Below are 22,661 nucleotides of genomic sequence, written 5' to 3'. Positions count from 1 at the left end.
CTCCATTTGTAGACAGTCTGTCTTACCGTGGACACATGAACATCAAGGCTTTTGGAGATACTTTTGTAACCCTTTCCAGCTTCATGCAAGTCAACAATTCTTGATGGTAGGTCTTCTGAGAGCTCTTTTCTGCGAGGCATGGTTCACATCAGACAGTGCTTCTTGAAACCAGTAAACCCAAAACAGGTGTGTGTTTTTTAAGGGCAGGACAGTTGTCAGCAACACATCCAATATCATTGTACTGATTGGAGTCAAGGTTGGCTCACTCCTGGCTCCAATTAGCTCTGGGAGAAGTCATTAAGCTAGGGCATCACATACTTTTTCCTCCCTGCACTGTGAATGTTTACATGTTACGTGCAATTAAACCATGGCAACATCTAATGTTTGTGTAGTATTATGTTCAGCAGACTGTGTTCTTCTATTGTTGTGACTTAGATGACGTTCAGAGCACATTTTATGCCCAATTCATGGAAAACTCTACGTAATCCCAAGGGGTTCACATACTTTTTCTTGCAACTGTATATGCTTCTCTCATTCTATGAGATCTTCTCCTCCTCCTCTTTTATCTATAGCATTCACATAGCGAGGAAATGGAAAATGAAACAATACATAGCATATTACTGCTAGACCAGGTTTTTGTGTAGTAGAAAGCAGATATGCTCACAAACATACAGTATATCTTGCAAAGCGGATCACAAAGTGTATGAAGCAGTGTGCAAAACACCATCCCTTCAGTAAAACATGCAAGTGCCATAAATTCAGTGTAGATTCATCATCCAAAGCAAGTTAATCCATAAATCAACTTCAGTACAACCAGTCTGTAGTATTTTTATCATGTGATCACTGATGGCGGCTACAGCCACCAAAAGTGATCGTTATGTTTTGCTAGCAGGAAAGGCTTCCCGCTGGTAGCACACAATAGTCGGTGTTGATGGGGGAATCTAGCAATTTTCTTTCCATCAGTGGTGGAAGGAAAGACAACTGCATAGTCTATGGGCTGCTTAAGTGTTCCTCCACCAAATCAATTTAGACAGCCAATCACCAGGTAATATTGCATATCTTTAGAAGAAAAAGTGCTCTGAGTTCCTGTAATTCAAGTAAACTGCTTCTCGGTTCAGAAAAAACAGAGAAACTGGGCGCTCAAACAGATGTCCCTGGATTATTATTGTTTGAAACCACGGGGAAGGCAACTCAGATTCCACATGAACTGAATGGAAAAGTACTACAAAGATCAGCAAGGACCATTTTTCCAGGTGTAAAAATGTTGGGCTCTGTTTATGACATTCTTGATGTTTTTTGCTTCTCGGTTCAGCATATCGCCTCCTCCTCTTACTCCGAAATATTCACATTAAAGATCTTGGGAAAATAAAACAATACATGGCATAGTACTAAGTAGACAACGTTTTTGTCTACTTAGAAAGCAGATATATTTACAAACATAAATCTTATAAAGCAGATCACAAAGAATATGAAGTACAGGTGAAACTCGAAAAATTAGAATATCGTGCAAAAGTTCACTTATTTCAGTAATGCAACTTAAAAGGTGAAACTAATATATGAGATAGACTCATTACATGCAAAGCAATATAGTTCAAGCCGTGATTTGTCATAATTGTGATGATTATGCTTACAGCTCATGAAAACACCAAATCCACAATCTCAGAAAATTAGAATATAGAATATAATCAATAAAACAAGGATTGTACATAGAACAATATCGGACCTCTGAAAAGTATAAGCATGCATATGTACTCAGTACTTGGTTTGGGCCCCTTTTGCAGCAATTACTGCCTCCATGCGTGGCATGGAAGCTATCAGCCTGTGGCACTGCTGAGGTGTTATGGAAAACCAGGATGCTTCAATAGCGGCCTTCAGCACTTCTGCATTGTTCGGTCTCATGTCTCTCATCTTTCTCTTGGCAATGCCCCATAGATTCTCTATGGGGCTCAGGTCAGGTGTGTTTTCTGGCCAATCAAGCACAGTAATCCCATGGTCATTGAACCAGGTTTTGGTGCTTTTGGCAGTGTGGGGAGGTGCCAAGTCCTGCTGGAAAATGAAGTCAGCATCCCCATAAAGCTCGTCTGTGGAAGGAAGCATGAAGTGCTCCAAAATCTCCTGGTAGATGGCTGCATTGACCCTGGACTTAATGAAGCACAGTGGACCAACACCAGCAGATGACATGGCTCCCGAAATCAACACAGACTGTGGAAACTTCACACTGACTTCAAGCATCGTGCAGTGTGTGCCTCTCCATTCTTCCTCCATACTCTGGGTCCTTGGTTTCCAAATGAGATGCAAAAGTTGCTCTCATCAGAAAAGAGGACTTTGGACCACTGTGCAACAGACCAGGTCTGTTTTTCTTTAGCCCAGGTAAAACGCTTCTGACGTTGTTTAGGAGTGGGTTGACAAGAAGAATACGACATTTGAAGCCCTTGTCCAGGATCCATCTGTGTGTGGTGGCTCTTGATGCACTGACTACAGCTTCAGTCCACTCCTTGTGAAAGTCCCCAACATTTTTTAATGGCCTTTTCTTGACCATCCTCTCCAGGCTGCGGTCATCCCTGCTGCTTGTGCACCTTTTTCTTCCACATTTTTCCCTTCCACATAACTTTCTATTAATGTGCTTTGATACAGCACTTTGGGAGCATCCAACTTCTTTTGTAATTACCTTTTGAGGCTTTCCCTCCTTATGAGGGTGTCAATGATGGTTTTCTGCACAACTGTCAGGTCAGCAGTCTTTTCCATGATTGTGATTCCTACTGTATCAGACAGAGAGACCATTTAAAGGCTCAGGAACCCTTTGCAGGTGTTATGGCTTAATTAGCTGATTAGAGTGGGACACTTTGAGCCTAGAATATTGCACCTTTTCACAATATTCTAATTTTCTGAGATTGTGGATTTGGGGTTTTCATGAGCTGTAATCCATAATCATCACAATTATGGCAAATCACGGCTTGAACTATCTTGCTTTGCATGTAATGAGTCTATCTCATATAATAGGTTTACCTATTAAGTTGCATTACTGAAATAAATGAACTTTTGCACGATATTCTAATTTTTGGAGTTTCACCTGTAGTGTGCAAAGACACTATCTCTTTAGTACAACATGCAAGTGCAATAATATTCAGTGTAGATTCCATATCCAGGTTTCCAGTGGATCCTGCTGCTGTCAATCACAGGCAGTGAGGAGGTAGTGGGATGTGGGGCTTAGCTGCGCTCTGCGTGTCTATGGACACACAGAGCGGGGCTTGGAAGTGAGCATGTGAGAATGCCCCCAAAGCAAGCGGCTTGCTATAGGGGCACTTGTTGGGGGGGGGGGGGGGCAGAAGCATTGGCAGGGGACCCGAAAACACAAGGATCAGGGCTGCTTTGTGCAAAACCATTGTACAAAGCAGGTAAGTATGACATGTTTGTTATTTATTCTTTTAAGTTTACTTTTAATATCACTTTATACACTAGCATCCTCTTGACAGCTGTGTTTAAGTGTATATTACATGTACAGGAAGTTTTTTCAGTTCTGCAATTTCACTTCCTGTTTAGTTATGTTTTTGATAAATGGCAGGACTTTCATGTAACCTGTCCAAATAACTGCACTCATGTGGCATAGTCATTGCCTTTTGTACATTGAAGGAAATAATGAAAAGTATCAAATACTGTATTATCCATTTTGTTTCTGATTTTCTCAGTGATCATTTCCACAGCTGCAGTGATAGAACATGAAGAAAATATTCTGGGTCATACACTACAGGAAAAGTGAATGTTAAATTGGAGTTCCACCTGAAAAAAAATGAATAAAAGTCAGCAGCTACAAAAACTGTAGCTGCTGACTTTTAAAATCCAGCCACTCACCTGTCCCTCGGTCCAGCAGTGTCCTCACCACTGCTGGTTTCACTGGCCGTCTTCTCTCCCTGGTGTGGGGATCTTCAGTGTGGGCACCCAGCTGTGACAGCTTGTGGCTTCACAGCTGGGTGTCCACTGCGCATGCGCGAGAAGCGCTGCGCTTTGTGAATGGCCTGTAGTCTTCTTGGACCTGTCACGTGTCCCAGAAGACTACGGGAAGGGAGGGGGGGAGGACGACTTCAGCGGAAGTGGGAGCGGGTACCTGTTAAATTTGGGTACCTCCTCCCCCCCACTGCCCAAAGGTAACAATCCTTAATGGAGAGCGGGGGTGGGGGGGGGGGGCAAAGGCTTAAAGTGGAACTTCCCCTTTTGGGTGGAGCTTTGCTTTAACTTTCTCCAGTTCATTGAGTTTAGTGAACAAAGTAACAGTAAAATCTGCAGAACTATTCATCCTGCGAAACTGTATGTACATTCCTCTGTCCGAATTTTCTCCTATTTCTTCTACAAGTTTACTGGTATTCATTCATAAATCTCAGAGTGGTTTCAGCAAATACTGCACTACGGCCACTGGATGGGCTGACTGGACTTCTGTGAAAAGGGACTTGAGCACAGTGGTTGAGTTTAGATTTTAGTTTCAAAGGGTAGTGTAGACAAGCATTTTAGTATTGCCAGCATTGCATCACATTTTACAGCACAAAGCGTTTCTTATTTAGGAGCATTTTATCTGCTTTTTTTCATGTATTGCTCTTATGGCAAGCACACAAATATGTTTCATGTGAAATTGAGGTTATTTCCAGTACAAAAAGTTGTTTAAGTATAAAAAAAATAGTTTATACTTAAAGCGGAGTTCCAGTGAAAAAAAAAAAAAGTCAGCAGCTACAAAAACTAAAAAATGGATACTTACCTGTCCCTCGATCCCGCAGTGTCCCCCCCACAGCCAGTTTCACAGGTCATCCTGTGAACCTGGCACTGCCATCTTCAGAGTGGGCACCTGGCTGTGACAGCTTGCGGCTTCACAACAGGGTGCCCGATGCGCATGAGTGATTAGTACTGCACTCTCTAAATGGTCCCATAGTCTTCTGGGACCTGTCACGTGTCCCAGAAGACAACAGGGGGGGAGGAGGGGAGGAGGACAACTTCTGCTTCTGATCACCTAGGCAATCGCAGTGGAAGTGGGAACGGGTATCTGTCAATTTCGGGTACCTGCTCCCCCCCCCCGCTCCCCAAAGGTGCCAATCCTTAACAGGGAGTGCGGGACCAATCCTTAAAGCAGAATTCCCCTTGTTGAGCTCTGCTTTAACAACTGCAGATCAAAAGTATCACAACTTTATCATAAGTGCATATCAGGCCTATTATTTCCCATTGTATTTGCTTTTGACTCTAGTGACTGGTACACTAGCCCGTCATTTGTTTTCACAGCATATAACATATAGTGCAGACAGTGGTTGACATACAGTCATGGCCGAAATTGTTGGCACCCTTGATATTTCTCCAGGAAATCATGTATTTCTCACGAAACGTATTGCATTAACACATGTTTTGCTATACACATGTTTATTCCCTTTGTGTGTATTGGGACAAAACAAAAAAAGGGAGGAAAGAAAGCAAATTCGACATAATGTCACACAAACCTCCAAAAATGGGCTGGACAAAAGTATTGGCACCCTTTCACAACTGCGGATAAATAAGAATGTTACAAGCATGTGATGCTCCTGTAAACTCACCTGGGGCAAGTAACAGGTGTGGGCAATATAGAAATCACACCTGAAAGCAGATAAAAAGGAGAGACGTTCACTTAACCTTTGCATTGTGTGTCTGTCTGTGCCACACTAAGCATGGACAACAGAAAGAGGAGACGAGAACTGTCTGAGGACCTGAGAACCAAAATTGTGGCAAAATATCAACAATCTCAAGGTTACAAGTCCATCTCCAGAGAACTAGATTTGCCTTTGTCCACAGTGCGCAACATTATCAAGAAGTTTGCAACCCATGGCACTGTAGCTAATCTCCCTGGTCGTGGACGGATGAGGAAAATTGATGAAAGATTGCAACGCAGAATAGTCCGGATGGTGGATAAGCAGCCCCAAACATGTTCCAAAGACATTCAAGCTGTCCTGCAGGCTCAGGGAGCATCAGTGTCAGCGCGAACTATCCGTCGACATTTAAATGAAATGAAACGCTATGGCAGGAGACCCAGGAGGACCCCACTGCTGACACAGAGACATAAAAAAGCAAGACTACAGTTTGCCAAAATGTACTTGAGTAAGCCAAAAGCCTTCTGGGAAAACGTCTTGTGGACAGATGAGACCAAGATAGAGCTTTTCGGTAAAGCACATCATTCTACTGTTTACCGAAAACGGAATGAGGCCTACAAAGAACAAAACACAGTACCTACGGTAAAATATGGTGGAGGTTCAATGATGTTTTGGGGTTGTTTTGCTGCCTCTGGCACTGGGTGCCTTGACTGTGTGCAAGGCATCATGAAATCTGAGGATTACCAAAGGATTTTGGGTCGCACTGTAGGGCCCAGTGTCAGAAAGCTGGGTTTGCGTCCAAGATCCTGGGTCTTCCAGCAGGACAATGACCCCAAACATACGTCAAAAAGCACTCAGAAATGGATGGCAAAGAAGCGCTGGAGAGTTCTGAAGTGGCCAGCAATGAGCCCAGATCTAAATCCCATTGAACACCTGTGGAGAGATCTTAAAATTGCTGTTGGGAAAAGGTGTCCTTCCAATAAGAGAGACCTGGAGCTGTTTGCAAAGGAAGAGTGGTCCAAAATTCCGGGTGAGAGGTGTCAGAAGCTTATTGATGGTTATAGGAAGCGACTGATTTCAGTTATGTTTTCCAAAGGGTGTGCAACCAAATATTAAGTTAAGGGTGCCAATACTTTTGTCCAGCCCATTTTTGGGGTTTTGTGTGACATTATGTCATATTTGCTTTTCTGCCTCTGTTTTATATTTGTTCCAATACATACAAAGGGAATAAACATGTGTATAGCAAAACATGTGTTAATGCAATACCTTTTTTGTGTGAAATACTTGATTTTCAGGAAAAATATCAAGGGTGCCAACAATTTCGGCCATGACTGTAGGTTTCTTGGCCTGCAAACTTTCTATCAGTTTTTAGACAGACCTAAAAGCTAGGTTCACCTTTTTTTTCTAAATTCCAGCTTACCTATGTACCAATGTAGCATTAACCACATGCCGCCAAGCCACTGTAGAAATACGTTGGCAGAGTAGCACAGCTGGGCAAAACCACGTTTTAAAACGTGTGTTTGCAAAACAGGTAGGGGGCATGCGCGAGGTGCGCCACCGCCCTACCTGTCCCGCCGATCACGGCCGCAGATGTCAGTCGCCGGGTCACATCCGGTCGTTACCAGCTGTGTCATGCCGATTAGCGGCAATCACTGACAGAGAGCAGGGCTGCAGTAGCTCTGCTCTCTGTCAGTTCCCTGCCGGCTCCTGACATGCTGAGCAGGAGAGAAGAGTTTATCTCTTCCGATCAGCTGCCCCCCCCTGCAGTACACACCCCCGCCCCCTAGTAAAACACTCCCCTCACACAGTTAACCCTTTCAGTAAATAAATAAGTTAACCCCTTTCTCCCCAGTGCCATTAGTACAGTGTCAGTGTTTTTTTTTTTCACTGATCACTGTATTGGTGTCACTGGGGATGTCAGTGACCCCAAGTCAGTTCCCCCCCAGTGTCAGAATGTCCGCCGCAGTCCCGCCATAAGTTGCTGATCGCTGCCCATACATCACTGATTGCCGCCATAAGTCGCTGATCGCCGCCATTATTAGTATAAAAACAAATTTAAAATCCCAGTATCTTTACCACCATTTGTAAACGCTATAACTTTCACGTAAACCAATTAATTTACATGTATTGGGTTTTTTTTTTAGCAAAGACATGTCGCAGAATACATTTTGGCCGAAATTTATGACGAAATTTGATTTTTAAATTTTTTACTGGACATGTTTCATAGCAAAAAGTCCAAAATATTGTTTTTTTTCTCAAAATTGTCAGCCTTTATTTCTTTTATAGCGCACAAAATTAAAAACGCACAGGCGATCAAATACCACCGAAAGAAAGCTCTATTTGTGTGAAAAAAAGGGCATAAATTTCATTTATGTACCGTATTGCATGACCGCACAATTGTCCATTAAACTAGCGCAGCGCTGTATAGCAAAAAAATGGCGTATATATGCTATAACTTTCACACAAAGCAATCAATATACACTTATTTGGATTGTTTTTTTACCAAAAACATGTAGCAGAATACATTTTGGCCTAAATTTATAACCAACTTTGAGTTTACTATATATTTTTTATAGCTGAAAGTAAAAAATATAGTTTTTCTTCAAAATTTTTGGTCTTTTTTTGTTTATAGCGTGAAAAATAAAAAGTGCACAGATGATCAAATACCACTGAAAGAAAGCTCTATTTGTGTGAAAAAAGACATAAATTTTGTTTGGGTGCAGCATTGCATGACCGCGCAATTATCAGTTGAATTAATGAATTAGTTGAGTAGCAAAAAGAGGCCTGGTCATTAAGGGGGGTAAATCCTCAGGAGGGCAAGTGGTTAATGTGCCTCTTTTTTAAAATAAATAAATAAAGCATTCTGTAATATCTCACACTGGCACCTCCTAGGCATCAGTCTGATCTAGGAAGAACTTCTCCATTACTTCCTGGACAGCTCTTAGCTTGGGAAAACCAGTATGACACAGGAAGTAATTCACCACTTGACATTATTAACCACTTGCCGTCTGCCTGCTGTTTATAAACAGCAGGGCGGTGGCACTCCAGGGCCGGGTTGCCGTTCATAAACAGCACCCGCCATTTCTAGCTGTGCGCACTCCCTGGGAGCATGCAGCACCGTGATCCGGTGCCCACTGTGTACTCCGGACACAGTGAAACACCGATCGTCGGATGGGACCTCTGTACGAGGTCCCAAACATGTGATCACTGATAGGCCAATCAGTGATCACATGCAAAGTAGTAAACAAGATGTCACTTGTGACATCATTGCTTACTACGTGTGAAATCTGTGAATGATCACAGTGGTCACATGGTACAAGGCTATTCACAACAGCCTTGTACCATGTGACAAGCTGTGACCAATCACAGCTCACTCAGTATTTCTCAATGGCTGCAAGAATGCAGACAGAAAGAGAAATTATTGCTTTTACATCCTATATGGGTGTAAAAGCAATCACTGTAAAAAATGGAGACACTGTACTGCTAGGGTGACAGTATGTAAAAAAAAAATAATAATATCAAAAAATAAAATAAAAATGTAAAAAAAATGTTTAAAAATTATAATTTTTGGTTATAAACTAATTTGGCTCATTTTGTTTTTTGTACTAAAAAGATAACGGAATACATGTTTGCCAAGATTTATGATGAAAGATTATTTATTTGCAAAATTTTATAAGAAAAACTTTTTTTCAAAATTTTTGGACTTTTTCATTTACATAGCAAAAAAAATAAAAATCCCAGTGGTGAATAAATACCACCAAAATAAAGCTTTATCTGTCTCAAAAAAATGGTAAAAAAGTTATAGGGGTACAGTGTTGCATGACCGTGCAATTGTCATTCAAAGTGTGATAGCGTTGAAAGCTGAAAATTGCCCTGGACAGGAAGGGGGTAAAAGTGTCCGGACAGGAAGTGGTTAACACACACCAAGCCACTGTCTTCCCCCTTCCAGGAGATTGCTCACACCCACCTGCACAGGTGCATGCACATTTAATAGTGATCACCATTCTCACTGAAAACTCAGACATTCATTTTTTTTTTTCTAACCTTCACTTTGTGTGCAGGAGCTGAGCAATCAGACAAGAGGTTATGTGGATGTCAAGTATTGAAAACAGGAGCAGTATGTCCTGAAAGGTGGTACAGCTCACCATACATTATACAATCTGCTTGTACAATCTACTTTAGATCTACCACCAACTATGTAGTGCAAGAGTCTGCCTGATTGGATAGATGGTGTCTCCTCCTATTATAAAGGTTTGGTAAATCTAAAGATTGTATAGTGTATGGCCATCTTTATATATCTAAAATGAACTAGTCACACTTTCAGCCATTAATTGTTAGCAGTATCCCAAATGCACAAACATTTTGCCACAAGAAAAAAAAAAAAAACGAGCGACAAACACAGTAAAATGTACAGTAAATATGTGCAGACTGCAACATGCCAAAATGTCCCATGGGATGCTTTGCCACGTGTAGGGCAGCACAATGAAATCAATGGGCTGTGCTATGTGTGTCATGGGAAAACGAGCTAAAAAATGAATGCTCCCACTACTCTAGGTATGATTGGTGCCTGAATGTGAAATTGGTTTGTTTACACAAGAACAACGAGGCTTCATTCACATCCAGGGGCGGACTGACAACTCATGGGGATCATGGGGCCCCTGTGTCCTTGCCCAAACTCAAAAAAGCCTATGAAAAAGGTACCAGGGGCATCTGATGGGGCCCCTACGGACCCCGGGCCCTCGGGCAGTGCCCGAGTTTCCAAATGGTCAGTCTGCCCCTGTTCACATCTGTGCACTTCCGAATACATGGCAAACTGCATAGAAAATGCAGGCTTTGCCATGCATTTCAGAAACACACTGAAAATGTACATTGTGTTGTCATTACATGTTAAATGCACCCCAAACACACCAAAAACTGCGGTAAAATCGCACCATGCTTCGCTCCAAAAAAAGTTCTGGAGCTTTTCTGGGGGGATTGTTGTGCATAGGCGTGATGAGTGAAAGCCCTCCAAAATGCCCCCCAAAAAAACGCTTATGGGAATGTGATTTTCCACTATGTGAAGATATGAATGGGGCCTGACAGCTGAGTGTCTCCGTCCACTCCTTCCTATGTACTTGTATAAAGATGGCTATACACTGTGCAATCAGATTGTACAATCTCTGGACAATTTCCTTTAGATTTACCAGAACTATGGAATAGGAGGACACACCTGTCCAATCCATTCAATTTGTATCAAATTAGGCAGGCTCTTGCATCAGGAGATCTAAAGAAAATTGTACAAGCAGATTGTACAGAAAGTGGGAGGTAATATTGTAATGAGGGAGGTGTGGTCCAGAGTGGTGAACACGCCCTATCATGCCCTCTTCTGTGACACAACAAGGAAGTGAAGGCTTCTGGGAGATGGCCTACAGGAAGTGAATGCTAAAAACCATTTTAGTAATCCAAATAGACCGACAAGATTTCAAACCTCCTGTGGATAAGGTAAGTGAGAGAAAAGTTCATTGGGTTGGCTGGACCAGAAATGTAATTAGAAAACGCTTCTATGTATTATGAAATGTGAAATTCTTCCCGAAAAGATGAGCTTAGCCTTTAAATGGATATTAAACCCTTTGATCCAGTTTGAGGTGGTGCCATGACTGCTGCCCCAGGTTTCCTGTTTCAGGGTGGCTTTTTTTTCTTTTAGCATCCTATGAGAGTTGTATCTCCCCACACTGTGTGTGTCAATAGAATCACACAGCCCTGTAGCCAAAGATGACAAAGCACTCCTCCTCCCTCCCTTCTCCAATCTGATATACTCCAGACTGCACTGTTCACTTTTTCCTGTGAAGACTGGAAGTTTAGTCAGTGGAGTGCAGAGGTTTAGTGATGCCCAGGGCCAATGCCTTGATTGTATGCACCTAAGGGCCAGTTCACACCAAAATGTGCATGTTCCCATGCGCTTCCAGGGCATTTTCCTGCAATGTGTTTTGACAGCCTATTCATTTGAACACACTGGGCCATGAAAAAAGTAGTTCAAGCACTATTTTTTTTGTAAATGCACTGCAGCCAACCGCATGGTGCTGCGGCAGGGATACCATGTGATTTGGTGCTCTCAAATGCACTGTTTGCAATCTGGTTTTGGGGTGTCATTAACAATACATTGGCACCTGTACGTAGAATGCAAGGGCAGCACATTTCCCTGTGATGCGGGAAAGGCGCACAGAACACACCATGTTTTGGTGTGAATAAGCCCTTATACTCAAGTATAGGACCTATTACTGAGAAATGTGAGAAAGGAAGACTTTTTAAATGTGTAACGACAGATGAAACACAAAATAAACACTTTATTCAAATGAAATATAAATCAGCCACATTTATTAAGTTCAGTTCTCCAAATAAGATGATTTAGTGTCAGAAAACACTACTTCACTTTTACATGAACTGTGAGGAATTTTTTTTCAATGCTGAGGTGATTGTATCCGTATTAGTGAATTTGCGACAGAAACAATTCAGTACTGTCCGTGATACTTTTTTTATTTGTACTAACATACAATTTTCAGGACAAGCTTTTGGGGTATGTCTCCTTCTTCAAGGTCCAAATAATGCTTGTAGTGCAAATAAAAAAAAGTATCACAGACAGTACTCAATTGTTTCTGTTTTCAATGCTGACGAAGCCATCAAGGCCTGACATCAACATATGGAGAACAGCACCTTCACTTCCACAATGATTAAGGGGAAAACTGATAAACCTGGTAAAGTCCTTGGAAATCATAGACACCTTACACTGTGGTTTAGGAATGAAACTAGAGCCATGAACTATATCAGGTATGACTAAGACCTGATCCAGTTTCTGGCTGCAGTTTCCTTTAAATGATGTCAGTGTGTGTGATGGCAGGTTGCCCAGTGGCTGGCTGCTAGAGGCAATTCACCAGCGAATAGATGCGGCATAATGGCTAAGAGGCTGCCCAGCTGCAGTCTGTGTCTGTCCTGTCCCTGGAAGCCCTCCCCCTCATGGATGCTTGGGGTCATCCCACCTTCTGCACTCTACTGAGTTCAGGAAAGCAGCACAGGGAGAGCAGGAGCCAGCAACATTGAAAATTGGAAACTGCAAGTGCTGGGATAAGAATTTTAACAGATACATAGGTATCTGAGAATGCAACTAATTTGTACCACAGGTAATCTCTTGGTTCTGTGGACAGCCGCAAATAGCTGTAGCAGGAATCAGAAGGTCCCTGCCGCTGAAAGTTTCTCTGGCCTAAATGGCAAGTGTGCATACAGCGTAAGTCTCTAACCCAGAAGAAGCATTCAGCAAGTTCAACCAGAAGATCTGATGACAATACTTTTTCTGGGTCAGAAACTGAGGAATTGTGAAACCACAAGTATGAGAGACTTTTTCAGGAGAGGCCAGCTGTGGCAGCTCTCAGTACAGCCTTCTGATTGAAGATTTGAAAGGCGGGGTTCCAGAAGGGGAGACTATTTATTTTATACTTTAGAACTGACCAATTTAGGTTGCCCAAAGCGAAGAAATGATTACTGTCCTATTTGGACATATCAGCTGTACAGTCTAATTTTAGTGGCAGCATCAGATACTTACCATACAGAACTCAGTGGATATGTAATTCATGAGGAATGATCACTGTTATTTCCCCCCATGACAAGTCAGATCTGTCCAGAGAGTCCTTCCTTACTGCCTTCTTAGTATACACATACTCACATGGGGGACCCTAGAAAGATTTTGGGAGCTGAATTCTGCCTACACATCTGATCCGTCTAATATCAGTGACCACCACAGACAAATATAGATATGCAGGCACAATCTGACTGTCCTCAGACATTTATAGTGACTACTGGGTCCATAAGCACAAACGTTAACATTGGTTTTTGATTAACCCATAGAGAAAGGTGGAGCAGGCATGCTGCAGTCACTCCCGCTGTCAGTTTACCAGGGAGAAAACAGTTTCCTGGATCATGTCTGTCCTGCACCTCCTCCAACAAACTGTGGCAAGTGGTGTCTTCTAGTAATTCATAGATACTAGATTGTATCCTAATGCCAGCTGCATTATGGAACTGCCATCTAGTGTGTGAGAGCACCATTCTGGTTTTCTGCAGATACCATCAGTGTTTTTTTGCTAATATTTTCTATGTATGTTACTCAAATGTAAGATTGTGGTTGCTAGCTCCATTTGCCCTGCAGAGGATTTACCCCTCTTCCTGACCAGGCCATTTTTTGCAATATGGCGCCGCGTTACTTCAACTGACAACTGCATGGTCATGCAACGCTGCACCCAAATGAAGTTTGTCTTTTTTTCCCCACAAACTTCACGAGCTTTCTTTCGGTGGTATTTGATTACCTGTACGTTTTTTATTTTTTGTGCTATAAACAAAAAAACCTGCCAATTTTGAGAAAAAAAAAACAATATGTGTGACTTTTTGTTATTAAACATATCCTGTAAAAAAATTAAAAAATCAAATTTTGTCATAACTTTAGGACAAAATGTACTCTGCTACGTCTTTGCTAAAAAAAAATCCCAATATGTGTAAATGAATTGGTTTACGTGAGCGTTATAGTGTCTGCAAAAGGTGGTATATATACTGGAATGTTTTTTTGTTTTCTTTTTGTTTTGTTTTTTATAGTAGTAATGGCGGTGATCAGCAACTTATAGCGGGACTGCGGTGGGCATTCTGACACTGAGGGGGAATTTACTAACTGTCACTGACATCCCCAGTAACACTAATAGTGATCAGTGCTAATAAAAAGCACTGACACTGTACTAATGACACTGGACAGGAAGGGGTTAACATCTGGGGCAATGAAAGGGTTAACTTAACTGTGTGCTGTTTTACTCTGTGCTGTGTGTCTGTTTCACTGTGTAAGAACATGCTTTGTATGGCCTTGCAGAGCCATACAAAGCAATGTGCAGAAGCTGACAGGGGAGAGATCTGTATTGTTTACATACAGGTCTCTCCCCTGTCAGTGATACACGGCGATCGCAGGATGCTGGCGGGGAATCACCAGCCGGGACCTGTTGATTGACAGCCGAGGCCTCCAATGGCAGCGTGAGTAGGGCATGCGCCCCCTACCCAGAAATGCAAAATCTCGTATATATACGTGATTTTGCGCGGTCCTGCCGCCCTGTAGCAGTATTTTTGCTATAGGGCGGCAGGAAAGCGGTTAAAGTTACAATGCTTGTTTTTCTTCTTACTTTTTTCTTTGCTTTGACATCTACCAGACAACATGCTGCACGAATGCTGGCTCTCAATCCTGACTGTTATTGAGAACTGCAGTCTCTACCAACCATCAGGAACCAGTGTTTTCTGATCATGTGATCACTATATAAGCATGGCATAGTGATTACATGGAAGTTGGAGGCTTCAATGACAAAATAATCCTTCAGCCTTCAGATGCCACCTTCAGCCTGCAGTGTCCAATATGTCACAAAAATCTATAAACATATTTCAGGTATGTAATGTAATAGAGTTTATGTTTTGTAATAGAGTTATTGTCAAGTTAACCAGCATATGTTGATGCTGATTAATTTGGCCTGGACTTCTAGGCATCAGTGACCCCAGGTCACAGAAGGGTTAAAGTGACACTAAACCTTTAAAAAAATCTCTTCAAGTATGTATTCCTAATTCAAAAAAGTATGTTCTATAGCTCTCAGCGTCCTCCAAATCCCCAAATTCCTTGTTTTTTCTACTGTGATCTGACATCCTGTCAGACGGTTGCTATGTTCGTTCTTCATGGTCCCACTGTGTGTAGGAACCCAGCCACCCTCTCTCACTGCTGGGATAGACTAATGCAGGCCAATGGGTCGAATTCTGAACTAATTTTCTTTAGAAAATCAGAAATTTGTAATCCGATGGTGCCGCCACTGATTTCGAAATTCAACCTACCTAGCCTTCAATTTCACCTCATGTTGCTACAGAAAAGGATTTTCGTGGCCAAGAATTTTCTTTTCTTTCCAGGTCACAGCCCATGCTCGTTTCTTTTTCGATTATATTTCTTGCTCGATTCTCCCTTCATTGATTCAAAATTTTTTGTTTTTAAAAACATTTCCAACATGCCCACCCGATCACTCAAATTCGATGGCTACACAAAAATCGTCCGTTTCTGTGATCCACTAATGGTGCGAAATTCGAACGAACATTCTTAGAAAAGATTTTCGAATGAAAATTCTTTTGGAATTTGACCCATGTATAGCCAGCTTAAGAATACAGCTATGTTATGTGTAGTGTACACATAGCCGTGCACATGACTGCAAGTAACATGGACTGCTTGTTCCAAACAGTGAAAAGGAAGTTTGGACACTCCTGGAGGACATTACAAGGAGGCAGAAAGACAATAATGATTTCATGAAAAATAGCTCACAAGGTTATTAAGTAGTGAATGTATATGGATTATTTTCGGAGGCTAAGGACATTGTTTAGAGTGAACCTTTCATGTTAGCTGTTAATCAAAATTTGAAGTATGCTTTGGTAACTGCTCATCATGTTTCTTAAAAGAGAAGAATGGGAATAATTTTTTTATTTTAAATCATACTTACCTAGGTGGATGCAGCATCGATCTAATGCTGCTGTACATCTGTCCCCCGACGGCTCTAAGGGTGAGAACTCCGCAATCACATGACCTGAGTTCTCACAGCCGCTCTGAGCAGTGAGCGGTGACTGTCAGTCACCGCTGTCTGCTCTTCCCCCAGCTCCCAGTGGAGGGGAGGCTGAGAGGCTGAGCCAGGTGATGCTTCAAATTCTGGGGTGGATCCTGACTTTAATGTCAGGATCTTTCCCCAGCCTGGAACTGGTTGAGTGACGTCAGCCGACACAGACTTCAGCCTGCTGTCAGCCTAAAACGGGACACAGGAGTGCAGAACGAACTGCACTCCTGTGATCCACAGAAATACAGGCAAAAGAGCTGTGGCTGTACTTCTCCTTTAAGAAGATTTGCTTGCTTTCTTCTATTTTTACATTCTGACTTCCTATTTGCAGTATTACTTTCAGTGTGTATATACAACTCCTTTCTTAGTATATTCACCCACGTCCTGTTTATTCAATATTTCTCCCTGTGTATATCAGGTCCAATGTAAAACTTCTACCTAAAGAAATTGAAATCCCATTAATATGGTGAATATACTGATACACATTCCACTTTACTTTGCATACACTATAAATAGTGCAGACTAATCTAACAGCCTGCAATGAAGATTACTAGAAGAAAAGAGGGTGTGTTAGTTTTTTGTCCTGTTATGAACTGTATTCTGTAAGGCAAAGCTAGGGGTGCCTGCTTGGCTACTCTCCTGACACTGCTCTCCATAATCATATGCCTGGACACTTGGGTGATGTCAGTCCACTTGGTAACACGTTTTTAAAAAGTTTATCAGTCTGATTAATTTTGCACATCAACTGCCATCCCATCTTCTCGGCCTTTTGGCTAAGATCAAGTGTAGTATCTGTTCTTATCAGTGTCCAGTGGGGGTGCTCCCGGCCATTCTAGCTTTGCGGGGATGGCTGTTGTATAGTACCCTCACTGGTATGATGGGGGTCCGGAAGGCTAGTACTGGAGGGACAGAAACCGGGGAACGCCACGAGTTATGCTGGGGCCCTGGGAGTAATTCCTCCGAGAAGACTGGAAAGACCCAGTACCTCCTGATTTGGACGGATCTACCTTGGTCTGGCCAGGGGCTGAGGAGGCAGAAAGTCCGCAAACTCGGTGCCCCCTGAGTAGACGCTCTCAAGGGTGCCACTAGTAACACCTGGGTGTGGGACCCCCCTGTGTGAACATGGCACATGCTCACTGTTTTTACATTCTTTTTGCACAGCGCCCTAAGGACCAGGCCTTTTGGCTAAGTCCAGGGCAATTTTTGCTACGGGCCTCAGGGCCTGGTCTGTGCACTATTTGGCACGGTACCACTTTTTTATTTTCTATTTATTTAATTTATTTACACCTCCCACGTTTGTCACTTTCTCTTTCGCTTATGTGTGTGTTTTCACGGATGGAGGGCGTGGGTCCTCCGGCCTACCCTGAAGTCTAGGGGGAGGCTGTGTGGCCTTTTGGTTCCTTCCACCCCTGATCCCTAGGGGGCTTTTCTTCGGGAGAGCCCCCTGACCAAGTACTGTGTGTCTGGCTTCGGCTGGACAAAAGGAACGGTGGTCCACCAGGCCTTTTGGCCAGGAGGACCAATTGGGAACCTTGTCCCCGTCAGGAGCTTCGTGCCCCGGGGGATCAGGGTAAGCGGTCCAAGCCCCTTTAGGGGTAGGACACAGCACACCCCTAAGTGCACTTTTTCGTGTGGTGTTTTGCACTTGCACTTTTTTTGTGATACACGTACGGGTTTTCCGTTTATAGTTGCACGTTTGCGGACTTAAAAAAAAAAAAAAACTGCCATCCCATCTTTGGAGAACGTTACAGTATGTACACCTTTGGTGTATTAAAAATGCTTTAAGGCGATTGTAAAGGTATAATGTTTTTCTAAAATAAAAAAGATTTTTATACTTACCTGCTCTGTTCAGTGGTATTGAACAGAGCAGTTCCTCCATTTCTGTAGTACTCTGCCAGTGCTTTTGACCCCTCCTCCCTTCTGAGTGCCCCCATAGCAAGCCACTTGCAATGGAGGCACTTTTGCAGGCTTGATCCCAAGCTGAGCTGTGTGTCTATAGACATACACAGCACAGCATGACCCCACCCCCTTCTCCCATGATTTGATTGGTCCATTGGCTCCTGTGAGGAGACAGAGAGAGCAATATTGCTGCTCTCAAGCACAGTGCTGGATCGAGATAGATCTCAGGTAAGTATTTTTTTTGGGGGGAGCTAACCCAGAGGGGTTTTTTACCCTAATGCAGAGACTGCATTACAGTAAAAATGCCTTTAGAACCACTTAATGTGTTGTGGTAATGTGTGGTTTACCTATGACACTCGTACTACATCCATTTTGAACAGCATCTCAATGCACTCATACAGTAGGGGCAATGTGCCTGCCACGTGAGTAGTGATGTGCTGCGTTACCAAAATATGTCAGGTCCTATTTTGAATGTGATGTGGAGTGTTAGCAGCAGATTCAAAATGGATAGGCTGCTTTACTGCAATGCACATTGAGAATTTATTTATTTATTTCAGGTACTTATATAGCACCGTCAATTTACGCAGCACTTTACATATATATTATACATTCACATCAGTCCCTAACCCTCAAGGGGTGTACAATCTAAGGTCACTAGCTTACATTCATACATACACATACTAGGGACAATTTAGACAGGATCCAATTCACCTACCAGCATGTCTTTGGAGTGTGGGAGGAAACCGGAGTACGCGGAGGAAACCCACGCAGGCACAGGGAGAACATGCAAACTCCAGGCAGAAGGTGCCGTGGCTGGGATACGAACCAACGATCCTAGTACTGCCAGGCGGAAGTGCTAACCATTTAGCCACTGTGCTGCCCTACTGAATGTGAATGAATGAATGTGTATGCAGGACACACAGAAAACAATTGTTATGTATGTGTCCTAACAACACTGAAACACAGCCTGAAGCTGCACTGCAGTGATCTGTTAACCATTAGCCGCCTGGCCAATGGCCGAATAGCGACGTGCAAGATCCATTAGCATTCCAGGTGGATGCCATATGGCATCCTCCCGGGCATGCGCAGTTTGCGCACCTGCAGAGCCGCGCAGTGGCGCGATCTGTCACCGGCCGTGTACCTTGGACACGGCCGATGACAGATCTGAGTACCGACCCCGTTGCCGATACCATGTGACCTGCTGTGACCAATCACAGCAGGTCACATGATAGTTGTATACAATGGATGGCTTCATTCATGCCATCCATTGTATACTAGTGTGTGTAGCTGTGATTGGTCTTAGTGATCACATGCACAAGCTGGGCTAATCACAGCCCAGCTGTGTCATGTGATTAGCTGCGGCCAAATCACAGCTAAGCACAAAAAAAAACCCCTGAAACCCCTATAAGCAAATTGTGTAAAAAAAAAAAAAAAAAAATACTGATCACTTCCCCAAAGTAGTACAATGTTACTATGGTAACATTGTACTACTTTGGTCATAGTGAAATATGAAAAAAAAAAATCGTAAAAAAGAAAAAACATTTAATAAAAAATTAAAAATAATTATATATTTTTTTCATACTATCACCAGCCAGTGTCCCTGATCACGGCCATGCCAGTTATATGATGACGCTGTACTGCACTGGTGACAGTATGTAAAAAAAATAGTGAAAATAATTTTTTTAATTTTTTCATTTTCCGAAAAATTATGACAAAAAAATACAACTTCAAAAAACTCGCCATGCCTCTTATGAAGTACGTCGGACTGTCTACTTTGCAAAAAGGGGTCATTTGGGGATCTGTACTGTTCTGACATTCTTGGACCTCAAGAAATTAGATTGGCCGTCAGTACTTCAGGATTGATCAATATTCAGATCTATACCATAGTTTGTGAACTCTATAACTTTCCTACAAACTAAAAAATACATCCTAATTTGGGTTATTTTCACCAAAGACATGTAGCAGAATACATCTTGGCCTAAATTTATGAAGAACAATTCTTTATTTGCAAACGTTTATAACAGAAACAAAGAAAAACGTGGGGTTTTTTTTCAAAATTTTCAGCCATTTTTTGTTAATTTAGCAAACAATAAAAACCCCGGTGGTGATTAAATATCACCAAAAGCAAGCTCTAGTTGTGTGAAGAAAATGATAAAATTTTAGTATGGGTACAATGTTGTATGACTGCGCAATTGTCATTCAAAGTGTGAGAGCGCTGAAACCTGAAAAATAGCCTGGTCAGGAAGGGGGTAAAAGTGCCCGGTATGGAGTTGGTTAAAAAAAAAAAACAGACATGCTGCATTTTATAGCAGCACACTGGACAGGGTTGCAGGGCAACACACTGTGCTGCTGTACAGTGACATGAATGAAGTGTCAATTTTGTGCTCTTCAAGTAATGTTCTTTTGAAAAAATAAAGAAAAAGAAATGGAAGCTGTGTGATGTACTGAATGTGTAATTTCACCACACCGCACCGCCCCCTACAGCCGGCTCACTGCAACCAGAGTGGACAGCTGCTGGACACTAAACCGCTGCGGTTTTCTATGTGGCAGCTGTCTGTTTATAGTCTGTTTATGTGTGAAAGGGCTCTAAATGGTGACATGGGAAAAAGAAACACTATTGCATGTAGCTAGAGACAATGTAGTTGTTTCCACAATCACTAGGTCAGTTGTAGGCAACCGTAAAGAGGTTGGATAGCTACCTGAATAACATGGGAGAAGTCAAAATGTCGGCCAGGGTCACCTCCTCACACCTGATTTAAACCTCTAATTGCAGTACTACCATTTCACAATTGTGTGCTTTGCACAACAATCATGGTTTTAAATCAGGTGTTGAGAAGGCAACATATCGCCTCCTCACCAACTGTGAAACACACTTGGATTGCTTTGCAGAGGAGCAGTAGTGTCTGCTGCACCTATGAATGAGCCCTAAGTTGCATCCGGCAGCGGCACTCTTACGGCTCATTCACATGTAAAGTTGGGGGGTGGTCAAACCCTGCTGTTGAGTCATGGTTTTACCACCCCAATCCCTACCCCTTTATCTGCTGAGGCAGCAGCCAAAGGTATACACAGGAATTACACCCCCTGTTGCTTTTGGTAGGTGCTATGGCCTGTCAGTCAAGACCCATTCAAGTAAATGGGGTCACTCTGCAAGTGCTCCGCAACTGCATGCTTCTGCAGGGTCCAAGGGGTTAAAGCAGGTGGTGAAAAAGCAACACACCGCTGCCTGTTTATCTCCTTGTTTGCCTTGTTTTCTGTATTGCACAAAGTTGCAGGACACTTGCAGAATGGCCTCATTCACTTAAATGGGCCCTGCTTGGCAGGTGCTACACCCACCAACCATGACAGGGTGTAGGAGTCAGCACTACAGAGGAGACATCAACATATGCGGCTCTTGCTCCCTACTACAGCTCCAACTTTACAAGTAGTCCCTCGGCATTGCACTCTGATGCTCTGGCATGGCGGGTCAGCAAGCCCTGACCGTGATCTACCAGTCACTTGGCTTAGATCTGCTGGTTGCTGACCCCCACACTAGGTGAATAAATACACGGCGGGACCCCATTGGGAGAGAGGTAGCGGAGATACGCTGGACAGGTGGAAAGGGCATTGGCTCCGTGTGTACTTTCTAAATGAAACAAGTGACAGTAGTGGTGTACCGGGACATGTGGCTCAAGAGAGTTAAATTAAAGTTCAGTCATCTGTTCAAGTGTACAGCCATCTTTGAGTTAGTGGTCTGCCTTAAGGTCGAATTATCCCTGAAAGGTACCCCAAGTGCAAGGCAAATGACCCTGTCTAAGGTGCCAAGCATAGCCCAGAAGAACCCACCTCAGGGGTAGGCCTCTTATGTGACCCCACTTGGTGTCCAACGAGGTGCTTTTAAGGATCGCTCTTTCTGCTGGTGGAGTGATGACATAGGATGCCTTTTAATAGGAGTGGAGCTGACTCCCAGAGGAAAAAGCACCAAAGACATGTCTTGCTAACAGAGAGTAAATTTGGTGTTTTCCTCTGCTCTCCCTCCCCTTTGGGAAGGGAGGCTGCTAATCTACTGTTCAAGATTTGGGCAAGACTTAGGAAGAAGAATGTACTAAATTCCAAGTGCTACATTACTTCAGATATGACTAAGGAACTATACTCATGCAAGTTTTGAGGAAAGCCCTAAATACCATAATTTGGATACTGTAATGCCAGAATATTGCTTGCAGCATTATGTTCTACTGATTCATGCAAGTAAAGGATTTTTATTGCACAAAGAGTCTCTGTATGATGATCTGAAGCAGTGAAGTGTTAAATACAGCCAATATGTGGGGAGAAAGTTACTACTGGTGTAAGCCTGGTTAGGTGAGGGAGTAGGTGATGACAGAATAAAAGGAGTCCCCCAACTGACAGTGAGAGAGAACCTCTTCATGAAGCACATGTCAGGTGGCCTGGGCCCCCATGTTTAATGGGCCCCAAAGGTGGTCAGCTGGATTTCTGTAGCTTCTCTCTGAACCATGTGCCAAACATAGTTCCTATGTGTGTGAGTATTCCAGGCAGGAAAGGG

At 42.9% G+C, this 22,661-nt stretch overlaps 1 protein-coding gene and 1 pseudogene across 1 annotated transcript in view; both read left to right on the top strand.

Moving 5' to 3' along the window:
- Positions 1 to 22,661, top strand: part of ANKRD44 (ankyrin repeat domain 44) — a 350,654-nt gene that overhangs the window by 11,664 nt on the left and 316,329 nt on the right. The gene's annotated exons all lie outside the window — the stretch shown is intronic.
- Positions 16,979 to 17,153, top strand: LOC149449839 (U2 spliceosomal RNA; annotated as a pseudogene).

Source organism: Staurois parvus, unplaced genomic scaffold (genome assembly GCF_062004578.1).
Source record: "Staurois parvus isolate SC_StPar_1 unplaced genomic scaffold, SC_StPar_1.0 ptg000601l, whole genome shotgun sequence".
Taxonomy (NCBI): domain Eukaryota; kingdom Metazoa; phylum Chordata; class Amphibia; order Anura; family Ranidae; genus Staurois; species Staurois parvus.
This window is presented reverse-complemented; position numbering and strand designations above follow the sequence as displayed.